Source organism: Triturus cristatus, chromosome 5_2, assembly GCF_964204655.1.
Source record: "Triturus cristatus chromosome 5_2, aTriCri1.1, whole genome shotgun sequence".
Lineage (NCBI taxonomy): Eukaryota > Metazoa > Chordata > Amphibia > Caudata > Salamandridae > Triturus > Triturus cristatus.
Window position 1 is genome coordinate 732030556 of NC_140588.1, and position 18643 is coordinate 732049198.

Here is an 18643-nt window from a genome sequence, read left to right on the forward strand (position 1 = left end):
TTAGATCCTGCCTAACAGCTGTCTTCCACTGGCTAACCTCCAAAAACTTAAATGCAACGCAGACAAGACCGAAATAATGTTCTTCGGTCTTAATCCCCCAGAGATATGGCAGACCTTCTGGATGGATGACGCAATCAATCAGGCCATCAGGGATGAACAGTGAAGAATTTGGGTATCAAATTCCATGGCTGTCTGTCCATGTAACCACAGATTAAAACTGTAGTAGGTGAAATTTTTGGATTACTGAGCATTGTAAGGGGTTTTTGACATTTCCTTTCATTCTCAGCAATGAAGTTGTTCTTCCAGGCACTTATAACCTTGAACCTGGACTACAGAAATGCCCTACATTTAGAACTTCCAGACTACCGAAGCAATAGATTACAGATGGTTCAGAAAATAGCAGCCCTCATTCTCCTTGGCATTCCTCTGTTAACACGTATGTCCCTGCACCTGCTGGCTCTCCACTGGCTCCCAATAAAGAAGAGAGTCTTATTTAAAATATTTGCTACGGTCCACAAGGCACTTCACTACACAGGGGAAGGCTACCTCAGGACAAGGATTAGCTTCTACGTCGCCCAAGAAACCTGCAATCTGTCAACAGCCTCCTGGCAAGAATCCCTAAGATTCTACATACCAGAGCTGGGAAACAGGCCTTTTCCTTCCTAAGGCCTTCTGCAGGGAAAAAGTACCCCCTTGAGATATGGTCAATTGATGCAATCTCACTGTTTAAGAACAAGTTAAAAACCTGGCTCTTTAAGCAGGAATAGACGGCTTAACCACACTCTGCAATTATAGCTTGTAAGCAGAGCACCGGGACACGTCTTGGAGTAACCATACACTATAAAAGTCGCCTTTCATTGATTGCCTAGGAGTTGGGTAGTTCTTCCTGCTTTTAGCTGGGGAGACACATGCTAGACCAGTGTGGTGTTCCTCCAAGCTTTTTTCCTGACTTCCTCTATTTTGCTGGAATTATTTTTGTTGGCCTTAGGATTCTGTGCACTTTACCACTGCTAACCAGTGCTAAAGTGAATGCGCCTACTCCCCTAAAACATGCTTAAATTAGCTTATACCCAATTGGCACATTCGATTTACTAGAAGTCTCATGTAGAGTTGTATACCATATACCCAGGGCCTGTAATTTAAATGATACCAGTGGGACTGCAGCACTTATTGTGCCATCCACTTTGTTAGCACCTTAAAACATGTCCCAGGCGTGCTGCTGCAGCCTGACTACAGTTTTAAACTGCAATGTTAACTTGTCATGAAAACTCCCTTGCCAAGCCTTAAACTCACCTTTCGTCACATATGTCACCCTTAAGCTAGGCCCTAGATAGCCCATAGTGCAGGGTGCATTGTAATCAAATGGTTGGACATATACTTATAAGTTTTAGATTTTCTGGTATTGCAAAACTTGTACATTCTTTTTTCACTAATGTGCGGTCTACACTACTTTGGAGATTCCTTATTACATTTAGTAAGCTGCAATTTCCAATTGGAAGCGGGTAGCTACATCATGGTTGGTGTCGTTGGAATTTTAATCAAACACCCTATTTAATGATAAAGTCAGTTATTTTTACTAAAATGTTGAAAATGCCAATTTTAGAAAGTTGATTATCTTTAGTCACTGCTTTGCTCTGCCTGTAAAAACTGCTTTTCTGCCTCAAACTTGCCCTTAGCCCTGCTGTTGAGCCTTGCGTCTTCACTTGACCCTAGGACTACCAGAGTGACTCCAAGGGCTACCTTACTGGCCTCCTGTACAGAGTCACAGGGATATAAAAGACTCCTAACATCTTGACCCACCTTAGGGCCCAGCCTAAGGGAGTCCTGAGCTCCCAAATGGTTTGTGAGCAGTCCTTGACCCTTGGTTGTGGTGCTAACAGTGCCTTCATGGCCAAATATTAACACTGAGGACTTAAAAACAATTTGATAAAAAAACTGCTCTAAGAACCAGGAGGAGATCGCAACCAACCTGCTTGCCTAACCGCCTGGGGTGCATCGCCAGTAGGATTGACTTTGCAGCTTATTCTGCTTATTCTGCTATGTTCTTCTCTGCAGCAGCAAATCCTCTTCAGAGGTCCTTCACCACAGGGGTATCCAGCCTCATGGACTTTTCTTTGGCTGAAGCCCTCCGCCTCTGGAGATTTTCGACTTCCAAAAAAGTCTGAGCATAGAAATCTTCACCACAGCTTTGACCCAAGGCTCCTTGATGACAACACTCCATCCTCAGACACCTACAACATTCTTGCCCGCTGAACTTTACCTTCTCTGAACACCTTTTCTCAGAATTTCAGAAAGTCCGGAGGTAAGCACTGACTGGGACCAATTCACTTCTTGTATCCAAACTATGCTCCATCGCTGTCAGACATATTTTTCTACTTTGACCTGGTCTCATGCGTCTAGATGTCTGCTGTTCACACTTTGATATTTTAGGTGCTAGTTTTTACTAAAAACTTAAAAAATTCATAACTTCTACTGATTAGATTTTGTTGTTTTGGTGTCAAATAATGTATTAACATTTACTCTATTTTTCTAAATTGCTGTGGGATTTTTTATTGTGTTGTGCTTTCATGTTATTGTTGTTTGTGTGCTGCATAAATCCTTTATACATTGCCTCTAAGTTAAGACTGACTTCTTTTTGTGCTGCGCTACTCAGGGTTAAGCATAGGTTAATCTAGTTACTTTTTGAGGTTCACTCTTTAAGGGATTGTGACTGTTGCTTGTCAAGGGCTCACCCCTCAGTCAACCGACCACCCAGTTGCTAACAGAGATGGAGTGCTTGATTGTACTGATGATTCTGTGGAGATTGTTGGCTGTCCAGAATGTGTGCTACAGTTTGAATTGTAAGTTGTTGCTTTGCTAATAGTAGGTGATATACCTTCAGCTAAGTGTAAGCAGTTGGAGAAAATATAGACAAGAAAATTAAAACTTGTTTTTCAACGAGTACAAATGCTGAATCTTATGTGTTAATATGGGCCCTTTTTTGGTGCTGACGTTATCAGTATTTTGGGCATCAGATGTGGCAAACTGTCTAGCTATCCTGAGACTTTTAGCTCCAAACACACTAGTGGTACTAAAAAAAATGGATTGATAAAAAAAGGAAAAAAGCAGTAGTCCTTGCTCTATTAAATATCGTCAAAAAGTAGACACAATGAGGTCTATTGCAACTACCATGCCAGACAACTTTGTCAATGTGATTAGTCCTAGCCATCAGAGATGAACAGTGCGTCCTTTGGTGAGCCATAATTCCGAATTAGTCAACAGGATATCTACAGTATGATTACATGCCTACATCATTCGGGCCACCAGTCTAAAAATATGTACCAAAGCAAACTTATTCAAGGGGAAGGGCCTCCAAGGTATTCGAACCAGCTAGGAGCTAATCAAAATTTACCATTTTTTTAAGGTACACTTGCCTTATTTACAATTTGAATGCTGCAATTTACTAGAATAAGGAAAAAACAGCATGCAATCCTTACAGTGGCGATTTGAATGAGTGGTCACAGGTGGAAGTAGTCCTTGTTTCTAGGAGAACTGACTACATGCGACGATGTTCCTGGCAGTGACATCAACTGCCACACTTTCAAAAAGCTGCTGAAAGGTCTAAGAAACCTGCTTGAATGATAGGATACTGGAGATAAATTAAGATTGCAGTTGTTAACTTCGGTAGGTGTTGTCTCCACTGGTCAGTGGATTCCATTACACCAATTATCCAGTTGTAGAGAAGTTACATTACATCTGTTTTAAATCACACCATGGTGAAAACTGCGCTGGGAAGAAAGCATGTCCATTAGAAGCGTCCTTTAAACAGCACATGTCACATTTTTAAGTCAGGGAAACCTTCAAAAATACTATGTGGGAATGTAGTGTACATGTTGTAATTACATTTTAAGTAGAAAATGTGGACTCTGTTAAAAATTTTGTAGGACTAGGGGAAATGGATTTCTATGCTAGAATTCACTGGTATGTGTTCTTCAGTTTATTGACTATAACCGTGTAAATGCTGGGGATTAACTGCCTATGCATGTTTTGTTTTTATTTCATTATGTAAAAATCCCTTTTAAGGAGACCAGATACAATAAAATGTTCTGATTTTGAACTTTGTAACTTTAAGGAGGGATGGAAAAAGGAGACATGTGGATGGCTGGTGTGTATACTTCAGTCTTCTCTCCGAGATCGCATTGCAATTGTATTAATATTGCGCTTACCACCCCTAACGAGGCGTTGAAACGCTTTTTGGCGAGTAGCACGCAACTCCGGAACCTAAAAGGATTAGTGGTGGATTAGTATAGAGAAATTTGAGTTAATTTGAGTGGTGGACATGGGACTCTGTTAGTTGGATTGACTAGGATAATGGGCACATGAATGTAAAAACAGTCAGATTCACAAGGGTGTGTTGTAAGTTTAGTGTGCAATGACTGATCCATAAATTCCAGATTATTGTTTTCACCAGAATGTAAAAGTAATCCAAAATTGGAGCTCTTGGTATTACAGGAAAATTAACCATTTCCCATGTTATGACATGTTCAGTATTCCGGACAAAAAAATTCTCAAATTACAAGGTCTACGTTTTTATCTATACCCACTCAACATAGCTCATGACATATTTATATAGTTCCAGATTGCCTTTCTGTTATTAAAGAACCCATTCCTTAGTGAAGAATTAATGCACAATAAGCTCTCACGATAGGGAGAAGCATTAGCAAAGCCAATATGTCCTGCCCATGAGAGACCTATTTGGCTTGCTAATGTTTTGCAGCCATGTTGCACAGCAGTGCAGGTAAAGTGCACCATAGCAAAACAAACCAACTTTAAAATGTGCTATAAGGAGGTTAATGCCATTAGCTTTATATATATACATATTTCCTTTTTAACCATGCAACACAGCTGCTGTACAACAAGGCAAAATAAAAATAAAAATATCCCTTCTATTTGGATGTATGCTTTAAGCCGTATTATACAGCTGTGTGACTCCTGTAGAACATGGTTGGAAGTAAAAAAAAAGTGCTTTAACATGGCCAGCATTGACTTTGTGATACCCAATATGGTAAAGCATGTGTATTATCTTAGGTATTGCAAGGTACAGTGTAGGTCACGAAATATGTTCCAGCGCTCCTGTTTGTATTTTTCAAAAAAGCATTGATCTGTGTTATCTGCTATTTGGTGTCACAGCACTGTGGTGTGGTGCAACCAGTGCCACCGCAACTGTTAGCCATCTTGTGTGTGTTGTATTTCCACATTTTTTACTGGTTTAAAAGTACCTTATGCAGGCTCCTGTGTGTCCAGCTATTTTTTTCAACTCTTTTTATTAAACAATTGCTCAGAACACTTTTGCACTTACAATACAGACATATCTATATATTGTTTAAATAAAGGATGTTCCTTACCTGCAGTGGGTTGCGGCCTCAAGCATTCGGAGCAAACTTCTGGTGAGATATATATATATATATATATATATACCTACTGGCAGTCGCCAGTAGGTAGTTATAGTTAGGACCTAACTTTTGTCCAGCTCCGGTCTGCTCCTATCCTGAAAATTTCACAGTGTTTCGTCAAGCGGGGGCCAAGAAAAAAGGGGATCCCAAAACGCATTTTCCCCATGCATTTTCCCACAGGACCTGTTGACGCAGCTACAGCCCGAACTGCTGAACGGAATTACACCAAATTTGGCAAAGAGGTAGTCTTCAGTTCAGTCTCGTGCCTTTTACTTAAATGGTGTAAATCCGTTCAGTAGTTCCTGAGAAAATTAGAGTTAAAAAGATAGATATATCTGGGTGGAGCCTAACCACACATCTCATCGTGAGATCTGATTGGCTGTCAGTACTTCATCCAAGAAGTGTTTGCAGCCATCTTTGGACCAATATACATGATAGCACATCATTAAAAAGCCTTGCAGTTAATAGAAGGTTTTAAGACTTTAGTTACATTATAAATCATTTGTTGATAGTACCATACTCATTTTAGGAATTGTGGTGTGTTCTAAGGTGATTTTACCATGTGAAAAAGCCTTCTGCTGTGATATCATGAATCATGTTTGAGAGAAAACTATTTTCTCATGCTTTTCCCACAGAGGTTTGGAAGGTGATCTATAAGCTAAACTGAGAGCATATTTTCTGTAAATTCACATTATCTTTCTCAGTCATGTGAGAATGAAGTCTGACATTCTCAGTAAAAGATGTACATCCAACAAGGGCAGAGACTGTCAGTTGATTCCTTTGTGTTCTACTGCAGCTTCCCAGAGTATTCTAAAGAACAACTAGAGCGCTAACAGTCCTACTTATGACAAACGTATTGCACACCTGAAGCCATCTTGATTGGAATAAAGTGGTAACTCTTAAAACATTTAATTTAAAAAGGAACAAAATGAGAGGGTTCATTTTGCCATAGAAAGTATGATTAGTGCTGCAGAAAGAAAATTAGGGCACATTTTGAGTGACTTCTCAAATCCTCTTCTATTTCATTAAAAAATTCTGACATGCAGACTGAAACATGCACTTTCAATACCAGCAGCAGACTTCCCTGGTGAGCAGCAGCTTTACTACAGTGATCTAATAAGCATCTAGAGTGCTAACATTCTGAATTTATGGCAAATGTTTGACACATCTGAATGCCTTCTTGATGGAATCAAAGTAAAAAACTGAAAGTATTTCCTACTGAGGAGACTGTAGTAAATGAGGAAATTAGGAAACTTCATAACAAATAAGTCTCCCAAAATGGCCACCAGAGACAAAAGAGCCCAAATGTAGCACAAATATCACCCAGATGTAGCCCAAGTATAGCCCAATGACAGAATGTCCCAGAGTGTTCTAACGAACAACTAGAGCGCTAACAGTCTTACTTATGACAAAAGTATGGCACACCTGAAGCCATCTTGATTGGAATAAAGTGGTAACACTTAAAACATTTAATTTACAAAGGAACAAAATGAGGGGGTTCATTTTGCCATAGAAATTATGATTAGTGCTGCAGAAAGAAAAATTAGGGCACATTTTGAGTAAGCCTGGGCAAAGCACTACGCTACGCTTGCGTAGTTTGCGATGTTCGCGCTACTTCGCACTACGCGAACTGCACGTAGCACAGTGCGAACACGCGTAGCGTAGTGTTGCGTAGTGCTGCGGTCATTTTTTGCTTGCTAGCGGTCCTCAACGTCAAGTTGGCGACCGCGAGCAAGCAAAATTACATCCCGGCGAGACTTTTTTCTTGTTCGCGATCAGCAACATCAAGTTGGCGATCACGAGCATGGAAAATAAACCTCCCGGCGAGATTCCCAACGCAAGGAGGTCAGGTTTCTCATTGCGTATGCTCGCGACCGCTCACGATGAGAAACTACCAGTTTGCATTGAGAAAGCTGCCGCTCGAGTAAAAATCTACTCGAGCAGCAGAAAACTACAGCTCGCACTGTGCAAGATGCCATTTTCAATGATTGCACAGTGCCGGTTGCTTGTCCGCACTGTGCAATCATTGAAAACGACATCTGGCACAGTGCGAACAAGGTACTACGCAGTTCGCGAAGTGCTACGCGTAGCTCGCGTAGTGCGAACTGCACTTTGGGTAGCTTCGCGAAGTGCTACTTCGTGAACTACGCCCAGGGTTAATTTTGAGTGACTTCTCAAATCCTCTTCTATTTCATTAAAAAATTCTGACATGCAGAATGAAACATGCACTTTCAATACCAGCAGCAGACTTCCGTGGTGAGCAGTAGCTTTACTACAGTGATCTAATGAGCAACTAGAGTGCTAACATTCAGAATTTATGGCAAGTGTGTGACATATCTGAATACCTTCTTGATGGAATCAAAGTAAAAAACTGAAAGCATTTCCTACTGAAGAGACTGCAGTAAATGAGGAAATTAGGAAACTTCATAACAAATAAATCTCCCAAGATGGCCACCAGAGACAAACGAGCCCAAATGCAGCACGAATATCACCCAGATGTAGCCCACATGTAGCCCAATGACAGAAATGTGCAAAACACTTATTTGTTGTGTATTTGCAGTTTTATATAGTGCAGACTTGTCAGGTATTGGAGTGCTTTACATGAGCATTGGTTAAATCACACAAGATCAAATTCATTTTGGGTGTAGACATGGGGAGATTAAGTGATTTGACCAGAATCACAGAATGTTGAGCTGAAGCAGAAACTCCAACCTGGTTCCCCAGTTGCAAAGTCTGCAGTTCTAAAAGTATCACCACATCCTATCCCCTAAGTGCAACATTTAATCAAGTGGTCAACTGGATAAAAAAACATAAAGATTACAAATAATTTAAAAGTTCTTTGTCGCTATTTGAAAACTCAGAAAATATGTCCTCATTTTAGTTTTTTAGAGCACTAACCATAATTTTGATGCAAATAAGACCCTCTCATATATGTAATTTCTAAAGGAAATGCTCTAGGTATTACAGTTTTGATTACATCAAGATGACGTCAGGCGTTCCACACTTTTGTAATAAATATAGAATGTTAGCAATCTAGTTGTTCATTGGGATACTGTTGAGAGGCAGAGGCCAGGGGCACGGACTCTGAAAATTGAAGGCAGGTAGGAGAGTGCAGAGGCAACAATTTGACCACACTGGGCAGGCAGGAAGGGCAGTGGCAGCATAACAGACTATGGAGGGCAGTGGAAAAGGGGGCAGGGGCAACAAACCAACAATACAGGACTGGCAAGAGAGGCTGTGGCAATATAACAGACCATTGTGGGCAGAAGGAAGAGGCAGTGGTAGTACAACCATACATGCCAACAGACCCATTTCTGCCAGGAAACGTCCAATGTTTTTAAGCTCAAATGGGCTTTATTTGATCTGTCTCCTGTCAACAATCTCCTCTTTTTCAATGTAACTCAAAGAGGAAAATCAATACCCCAGTTTATTTCAAAATCTCCCTCTTACCAAGTTCAAAATGTTCGCAAGTATGGTACATTGGATCATGGTAGGCAGGAGGAATTAGGGTAGGGACATGGACTCGGATAACAGAGGACAGGAGGGACATGGAGAGGTGCACAAAACTGACCCTACAGGGCAGGCATCAGGGTTTTCAGCAGCACAATACACCACACAGGGCATGCGGGACGGGAGTGGAGCACAACAATCCATAGAAAGCAATAGGGAGGGGACAGGATCATGCACATGGACAACAGAGAACAGAGGGGAAAGAGGCAATGGTAGCTAGCTGACCATAATGGACAGACAGGAGAGAAAGCTGCAGCATAAGAGACCATAAAAGGCAGGAGGGACGGATGAGGGGCATTACAATGGAACAGACAAGCCAGGAGGGAGGGAATAGGGGTCTGCACATTGAAACAGAGGGCTGGGGGCAAGGGGGCAGGGCAGGAGCAGCAAGATGACCATAGAGGTCAGACAGGATGGGACTAGAAACAAGAAACAAGACACACCATGGAGAGCAACAGTGAGACTATGATGACATACACACAGACCATGGAGGGAAGGTGGGAGGGGGTCAGGGGCAGCTAGCTGACCACACAGGGAAGGTGGGAGGGGCCATGGCAGCACAGAAGACCATGCATGGCAAGCGGGAGGGTTAGTGGCAGCACAATGGCTATGATGGGCAGACGCTTCGTGGGGCTTGTTTGGTGCCTCATTGCTGCCACCAGCCACAGTGAACGGACTACGTATCCCAGTGGCGAGCGGGGTGACCTTGTGACCAGCGGCCACTCCCCCCCTGCACCGGGTGCTTTATCTACATCTCGCGCCTCCCGCTCCACGGGAGACGCTTCGTGGGGCTTGTTTGGTGCCTCATTGCTGCCACCAGCCACAGTGAACGGACTACGTATCCCAGGGGCGAGCGGGGTGACCTTGTGACCAGCGGCCACTCCCCCCCTGCACCGGGTGCATTATCTACAGCTCGCGCCTCCTGCTCCGCGGGAGACGCTTCGTGGGGCTTGTTTGGTGCCTCATTGCTGCCACCAGCCACAGTGAACGGACTACGTATCCCAGGGGCGAGCGGGGTGACCTTGTGACCAGCGGCCACTCCCCCCCTGCACCAGGTGCTTTATCTACAACTCGCGCCTCCCGCGGGAGACGCTTCGTGGGGCTTGTTTGGTGCCTCATTGCTGCCACCAGCCACAGTGAATGGACTACGTATCCCAGGGGCGAGCGGGGTGACCTTGTGATCAGCGGCCACTCCCCCCGGCGGTGGGGTGTATTTATAGACTGCGGAGCCGCGTCACGCGGGACGCGCGCGGGCGGCGCCGGGCTATGCCCGGGCAAAGGGCGGGCCGTCTATGGCTGTCAGGGACCGAAGGAGGCCGGGTCCCCCCTCGTGGAAGTCATCTCAAGTAAGGGAAAAGTTTTGATTATTGTCTGTGGACATGGAGCTGTACATGTAACACTGAGCATTGTGAATTGGTACCTTAAACACTCACAAGACATTGACTGTTAGACTGGCCGTTGTTCTACTTGCATCAATAACATGGCAAGCAAGGTCAAAACTCGCTCGGCTAGAGTAAAGCCTAATTCACCACCCTTGCGACAGTCACAATCACCAGGAAAAGGCATAGATCTATCCCCAGTTCCAAAGCCAACGGCTATTGATCGCATGTTGCAGAAAGCAATCGGGGCAGTATCATGCGAGATTGAGCGCACAGAGAGACGCCTGTCCTTAATCCCACCGCTGGAGTCCCCTGCCCTAATGCTAGGAGCAGAAAGTGAAGTTGTGACTATTTCTCCGTTTTGCTCACCAGAAACTTTGGATCAAGATCTTACCTGTGCACAGCAGGATATTGGGCTAAATATGGGGGCATCGGTCCTCAACAATTCATCCTCTAGGAGCAGGAAACGGACTGTGTGTCCAAAAAAGCCGAAAGAGAGGAAACGTAGATCCAGTATCCCTCCAAGTAAAACAAGATGTAAAGCAAGGGAGGGGCGGGCAGAAAACGTGGCCCAGGTATTAGTCCCACCTTTATGGGCGACACAAATAGTGCTAGACTTCCAAAATTACCTTGAATCATTTATAGTAAGCCAAATTAAACCATTGGCTAGTAGGTTGGATAAAATCTTGAACGAGGTAAAAAATAGAGGTAGGACCCTGGGAAATACAGTGGAGCCGCATAACATCGCAGTTTTTCCTGATATTATTACAGTCCCACAGATGGCTTCCCAATCGATGGGGCAGAATGTTGGTCAACCCCTAGGGAGGTTGACTCCCGAAGCACCGAATTCATCGGTGCAACAGGACAGGGCCATCACTTCAAACACAAGGGCACCACACACTGGACAGGGTCCATCTGAGCAAACATCACCTGCACTGCAACAACCAAAACAGCCCCGAATCAAAAAGGTGCAATTAACAAAGCAGCCCGATACCGATGTCCCTACGATATCGCCTAGTGTCCTGCCTACAATTAATCTACCACCGGAAGCATGCCCCTACATAGTAGTTCTTGCAGGTGTACCAGAACTAAAGGGCGACCAGAACGAGACACATTTAAATCTACACAACAAGGTCACACACTGGCTTCATAATAATAAACCCTTCACCAGTAATGAAAACGGAAATGGGGAAATTTTACATGTCAGAAGGGTAGATTGGGTAGGCACTAGATGTAAGGATATTGCAGGCAATTGCATTATAGTCAATTTTAGGGACAAGAGAGTAGTGGAATATATCTTGGCATGCGGGACAACTAATCATTCTAGCCGCATAAAATCACTACCATTGGGATATTTTTTTCCCAGGCATGCAGCACCCTACGAGGCTTTTTCACTTGGGAGACTCATGGAGAGACCTGACTCCCTTAGGGCCCAAGGGTACGTTGGTGATGGCCCTAGATTGAGGCATCCCGGACCATCGAGTTGGAGAAATAGGTTTAGCCCCCTGGCATCGCTAGAGGAGATCGATTGACTCAATAGCACCTTACCCACAGCAGATCCCCATCATAGAAGAAAAGGGAGGAACACGACCCGCGAGGAACCGCAAGAGACAGGAATAGAGACACCACAAAACTATGCCCCCTTAACCCCTTGGCTTTTGGAGGAGGATGATACACCACAAACCTGTAGGGGGGAGAGCACAGCCAAAACTCCAGCACATACAACTATATCAGGGGGGGAGATACCCTAGCCCCGAGTGAGATAAGGGACAGGGGAAACGAGCAATCAGTATCGGGCAGTGGGTTAGTATCAGGACACATAGGAACAATGGAAGGATTGTCTAACACAACACCTAATCCTGCCAGCATAGCTGGTATATATAAAATTGAAGAAGGCTTACAACTCATCTGGAATATAGCCGGACTGGCAAACAAATGTAATAATTGTGAGTGGCAGCAGTACATAAATCGTTTCCAGATAATTACTCTACAGGAGACCTGGGTGGTTGACAATAGTCTTTTTCAATTGCCAGGGTATAAATGTTTCTTCGTTCCAGCCCAAAAATCAAGATCAGGTAGAGCTAGGGGAGGCTTGTCCATATATGTAGATCTAAACCTTCAGGGTGTATGGACAAGCACGACCTGGTCCTCAGAGGCTTTTCAGGCCGTGTGGTACAGGGACAAAAGGCTAAGGTTGATCGTGTTTAACATTTGTAATAAGGGGATCTCAGGAGAAGATGATACATTCCTCCAGGACTAGGACCGCAGATTAAATCAAGAGATAGAAGCTAGCAAGGAGGGTACCAGCTCCCACTATTCTAGTTATGGGCGATTTTAATTGCCATCTTTGCCCAGCTTTACTTCCCACTGACGCCGAATGGTCACATTGCCCAGTCAAGAATGGACCCTATTTTGGTCATACACAAGAAGGTATGGCCTTTACCAAACTCTTAAACACCTATGACCTGGTGCATATGATGAATATGATGGTTTTGGATAAAGACGAGATGCTCCCTCCCACTTTTAAGGGTCGAGGTTGCTCGTCATTCATTGATTATATTGTATCATCTAGTTTCCTAAAACATAGGATCATATCCGTAGGGATTGAATGGAGTCCCTTCAGTGACCATGATCCCGTGATAATTTAGCTTTCCTATCTGACCCAGCATAGGAGGGAACGGCTGGGTAGTATCTCCCAGAGAGTAACAGATCAGGGGAGGCGGCTCAGGTGGTCGAAAATAGATGGGGAAAACTTTTATAAATCCCTTATGGATAAGGGGAAAATTCTCATTGATGAGTGCCTTGACCCTACAGTGGAGGGGCTTCCGTTACTTGAAGCATTTGGGCAAATAACTAACCTGGTAGACTGGCTCCTAAAATCAAGTGCCTCAGTAAGGAAAATTGATTGCCCGAGATGGTTCGATAAGGACTGTTCACGTGCCTTAAGGGAACTTAAATGTAGTCTTAAGAAAAGGCCAAGGGACAAACAAGAAGTGGCCCAGTGTAGATTAACGTACAAGGAGATTAAGAGAAGGAAAGAAATTCTCCAGGGTGAAGTATGGTCTGACCTAAGGGAGGCTGCAGAAAGGAGAGACATCACCGAGTTCTGGAGAATAATTAACAAACCTTGTTTCCAGGACAGCAATGTCCCAGAGATCGGGACAAATATTCTCCTGGCTCAGTGGCTCGCACACTTCAAGGGTCTATATAACTATAGAACAGCACTTGCTCCAGAGGAGGGGGGGATAGTTAAGCAGGGGCTGGAAGTAGATTTTACTTTAAAAGAAATTACTGTGGGAATTGAGGGTCTGACAAAAAACAAGGCCCCTGGCCCTGACGGGACACCACCGGACCTGCTCCTGAGCAATGTTGAGCTATGGGCCCCAATACTCACTAGAGTGATAAATGCCGCCTGTAGATTTGGCCTTCCTCGAACTTGGTCTATGGCCATAATTGTCCCGATTTTTAAAAAGGGGAACAGGGACAACCCACAATGCTACCTACCAATTTCACTGATCGATGTGTCAGCTAAGATTTTGGGTCGGGTAATTCTAAATCGCCTTACTGAGTGGACTGAGGAGAATAATATCATCTTGGACACCCAGTACGGGGTTAGAATAGGGAGATCTACAAGTGACCAATGCCTGAACCTGTATATGCTGGTAGCGAAATACACTAAGGCCAGCAATGAAGCTATTTACCTGGGGTTCATGGACTTGGCAGCCGCTTTTGATCACGTGAAGAGGGACAAACTCTGGGCTATGATGACACAGTTGGGGATAGATTTGGGCTTGATGGACATCTTTTTTTAAAAAAAAAATTTAAAAAAAATTTCTGTCCTCATCTCACCATATAGCACCTGCAATGAGAAGCAGTAAGCCAACCGATATCCTGAGCTCCCCCTGGCATCTGCCTTTTGCGTTAGCTATAGGCCTGCCCAGGCCAACTTCTTTTGAAGCTAGGTGTAATCATAGGACCTGGGGGTACTAAATCAATCTCAGGTCCCTGCCCCAGCTTAAGAGTGGTGACCAAATGCTAGATTCCATACCATCCGAGTGGCCAAGATCTAATCGGGCAGCACTGAATGAGGCCCTCAGCCATTTTTCGTACAGTGGGGGTGTTGGATCTTTCCACAGTCTGCATATCTCTCTTCTGGCAATAAGTATTAAGTACATTATCAAGCCTTTTTGCGTTACTGACATCCAATCCATCAAGTCATTATTAATACCAAAGATTACTAACGGAAGGCTCAGGATGATCTTGACTTTAAAAATAGCATAGAGCGCATATTCCACTTGCTGCCAAAAGGGCCTTAATTTTCCACACTCGAAGAAAATGTGTAAATCATCAGCTGGTGAAAATTCACACCTTGGGCATTTTGCAGATACATGGGTAGCAAACTTGGCAATTTTCTTAGGGGTGTAGTATAGTCTGTTGATAACATAGAAATGGTTCTTTTTTAATGAAGCAGGTTTGATTAGTTTATACAATATATGCAGAGAAGATTCATATAGCTCTACAGCAACATTGTCCAAGACAGATAAATTCCAGACCGACTGCAGTGGGGGTGACTTGGCCTGATCAAATTCCAGAAGTGTTTTATACCAATGGCCTGCCTCTTTTTTGATAGGATTTGTTTTTTGAAAAAGAGACTCTATTTCCCAGTTTCCACCTATATGTTCTTTCTCTGCGGTAAACCAGGAGACCAATTGGAGATATTTAAACCTTGAGAATAGGCTACCAATTCGGGCCTTTAACACCTCCCATGGATGGACGCCTTCTGAGGAAATAAGGTCAGACCAAATCATAAGGCCAGCATCCTTTATAGGTTTCGCCAGGCAGTCTTTCAAACAGGCAGGCAGACCAGGGGAGTCCCAGATAGGGGCGAAGTCTGAGTAATAACGGATCCCCCACATTCTCCTGATATTATACCACCCATTTAAGGCTGTTTTTAGTACCTTTAACCGTACCTTTTCGAAATACCTTGGGGCACCAAACTTATATAAGAAGCGCCCTCCTCCTCCCTCAAAAATAGCCATTTCTTTCAAAATCATCCCCCAACTAGAATCACCCGGAGACATAAGTAATGCCCGAACATTTTTAAATTGGAACGAGTGGACATACCACGAAAGATCGGGAAGGGCCAAACCTCCCTTCAGAAGTTTCCGCCTTAGCTTCTTCCAGGAGAGTCTTGATGTTTTATTTGACCAGATGAAACTGCCAATTTTGCCTTGTATTTTACTGATATCTCTATCTGAGAAACCAAGAGGAATGGTACTAAATAGATAAGTTAACTTTGGCAGGATTACCATTTTTATCAAGTTAACTCTTCCATAAATAGTTGAGGGCAAGTTCTTCAATCTTAAGAATAGATGTTCGATCTCATTTGACACTTTTTTCAAGTTGATCTTAGGGATATCATCAATATTTCTCACTATAGTTACCCCGAGATATCTAAATTCCTTGCTGATACGGCCAGCCCAATTCTCGATGTTCCAGCACATCACCTCCATTTTGGAGGAGTTGGAGAGATAGCCTGAAAGAGCTCCAAACTCCTCCATAATAAATTCTACTCTGGGAAGTGCCTCATTTGGGTTACTGGTATAGACCAGCAAGTCATCTGCATATAGGGCTACCTTACTTCTATATAGATTAACACCAAAGGGAGTAATTGCCTCATCTAATCTTATGGCTTGAGCCAGCGGTTCTATATACAAGTCGAACAGCAGGGGTGAAATGGGGCAACCCTGCCTTGTACCCCTAGTTATTGCAAAACTAGATGTTAAAAGGCCATTTAACAAGATTGTGGCAGAGGCACCCTGGTAGCAATTGGTCAAGGTCTGGATAAAAGTTAAGCCCAAGCCCATTGATTTCAGAAGTTCCCAAAGGAAAATCCAGCAGACACGATCAAAGGCTTTAGCTGCATCAAATGCAGCGACAGCCAGGGGCTCTGACCTTGCTATTGCTAGATCAATGCTACCAATTAACTGCAGAGTCTGATCTTGAATATATCTGCCGGGGATAAAACCCTTTTGGTCCCTATTTATCAAAAAAGGGATTACCTTAACCAATCTCCCTGCCAAAATACTCATAAAGATCTTATAATCAGCATTTAGGAGGGAGATTGGTCTATATGAATCTGCTTTACGGGGGTCTTTCCCGGGTTTTAGCACAAGAACGATCGTGGCCTCTTTCCATGAGCTTGGGACTCTACCATTAGGGCTGTATATGGAGTTAAATAGTTCACACATCCCGGAAAGTAACTCGTTCTGTAGTATTTTATATATTTCACCCGGAAGGGCATCTGTCCCTGCAGCTTTGTTACTCTTGACCTTGCTAATATATAGTTTTACCTCTAGCTCTAATTGTCCCGATTTTTAAAAAGGGGAACAGGGACAACCCACAATGTTACCGACCAATTTCACTGATCGATGTGTCAGCTAAGATTTTGGGTCGGGTAATTCTAAATCGCCTTACTGAGTGGACTGAGGAGAATAATATCATCTTGGACACCCAGTACGGGTTTAGAATAGGGAGATCTACAAATGACCAATGCCTGAACCTGTATATGCTGGTAGCGAAATACACTAAGGCCAGCAATGAAGCTATTTACCTGGGGTTCATGGACTTGGCAGCCGCTTTTGATCACGTGAAGAGGGACAAACTCTGGGCTATGATGACACAGTTGGGGATAGATTTGGGCTTGATTGACATCTTGAGGGAATTACATAGGGACACCTCTGCAATGGTACGCTATAACATGGAGGGGGGGCTGACTGAATCCTTCCCATGTACCAGCGGGGTGAGGCAAGGTTGTATTCTGGCCCCCTTTTTATTCTCACTCTATATTAATAACCTGGAGAAGTCCTTGATCAATCTAAAAACCGATTGCCCAAGCGTAGGATCGCGTCCTATCCCGGTACTCTTATACGCGGATGACGCGGTCCTACTTGCACGTACCCCTAAGAGCTTACAGCTCCTAATAGACGGATTTGTAAAGTTTATGGAAACTTTAGACCTGTCGGTTAATCTGGGCAAATCATACGTGATGGTAGCTGGTAATAAACCCTGCACTAACTTCTCTTATAAAATAGGAAGCCACACACTAGAAAAGGTACAGTCTTTCTCGTATCTGGGCCTACTATTTGATGGCTCTTTACAATTTAAGCCCCTGGTGGAGGAACGTTGCTGTAAATTGATATCCTCCAAGGGTGCTATCGCAGGCTATAGGCGGAGAGTGGGTCGATGGTCCCCTGAACAAATAATGAACCTCTATGGCTCTATTTGTTGCTCAAAGGCCATTTATGGTGCAGAAGTGTGGGGCTTTGTAAACATCCAGCAATTACAGCGGGAGGAAAACAAAATTTTACACTCAATATTGAAGATACCGCAGAGTACCCCAGCTGTAATAGCCCATAGTGAATTAGGGAGGCCATATTTAGAAGACCTGGTTAAACTTAGACCCATTTTGGCATGGCTGAAAATTTGGTTAAACCCTGAGGCGACTTTAGGTAGACAAATTATAAGTGACTGCATGGGAAGGGATAAAAGCATGAGTATACCATGGCTGAAATATGTAATGATTAGCCTGGAAAACCTTGGTCGTAAGGATCTATTTTTAAAACTAGCGACGATTGTAGCACAAGATAAGCTGTTGATCAAGACATTATTTTTGGCCCAGAGAACCACAAGTAGTGCAGAGGCTGAAGGGATTAAATGTACCATGAGTGCCTATAGCTTGGTAAAAAACTCGGAGGGAATGGAGCCGTATCTTTATCTCATGCACAGCGCCCAGGATAGATTTTTAATGTCCCGTTTTAGGCTCAATCTTTTACCCTATTTACTGGCTGATCAACCAGGTTTTATATTTCCAATTGAGCAGAAGGGTGCCTGCGGCTGCGACAATAGGTCTCCGCAGGACACCCTTCATTTTGTACTTTTGTGTCCTTTTTATTCAATGCCCAGGCGTAGATTTCTGGTAGGAATTTTAAAGCAAGCTAAATTTGCACACGCCAAAGATGCACTAATCTTCTTGCAAAAAGCGGTCAATCCCTTGACACTATGTAGTATTATGAATTTTATTAAAGTCGCGGTGCGATTAAGGGTAACTAGAGAGATGGTCTGATCGTCATTATCTCAAATGAAATGTTTCACCTAGTCTTCCTTTTACCATATATGTAGTAACAGTCAGGATTCTGGTAGTGATTTAACTGTATTTTTAACTGTTTGTATATATGTGCTTTTATGATGTTTTTTAATCATCGAATAAAGAATGACTGACTGACTGGCTATGATGGGCAAGAAGGAGGGTGCAGGGGCATG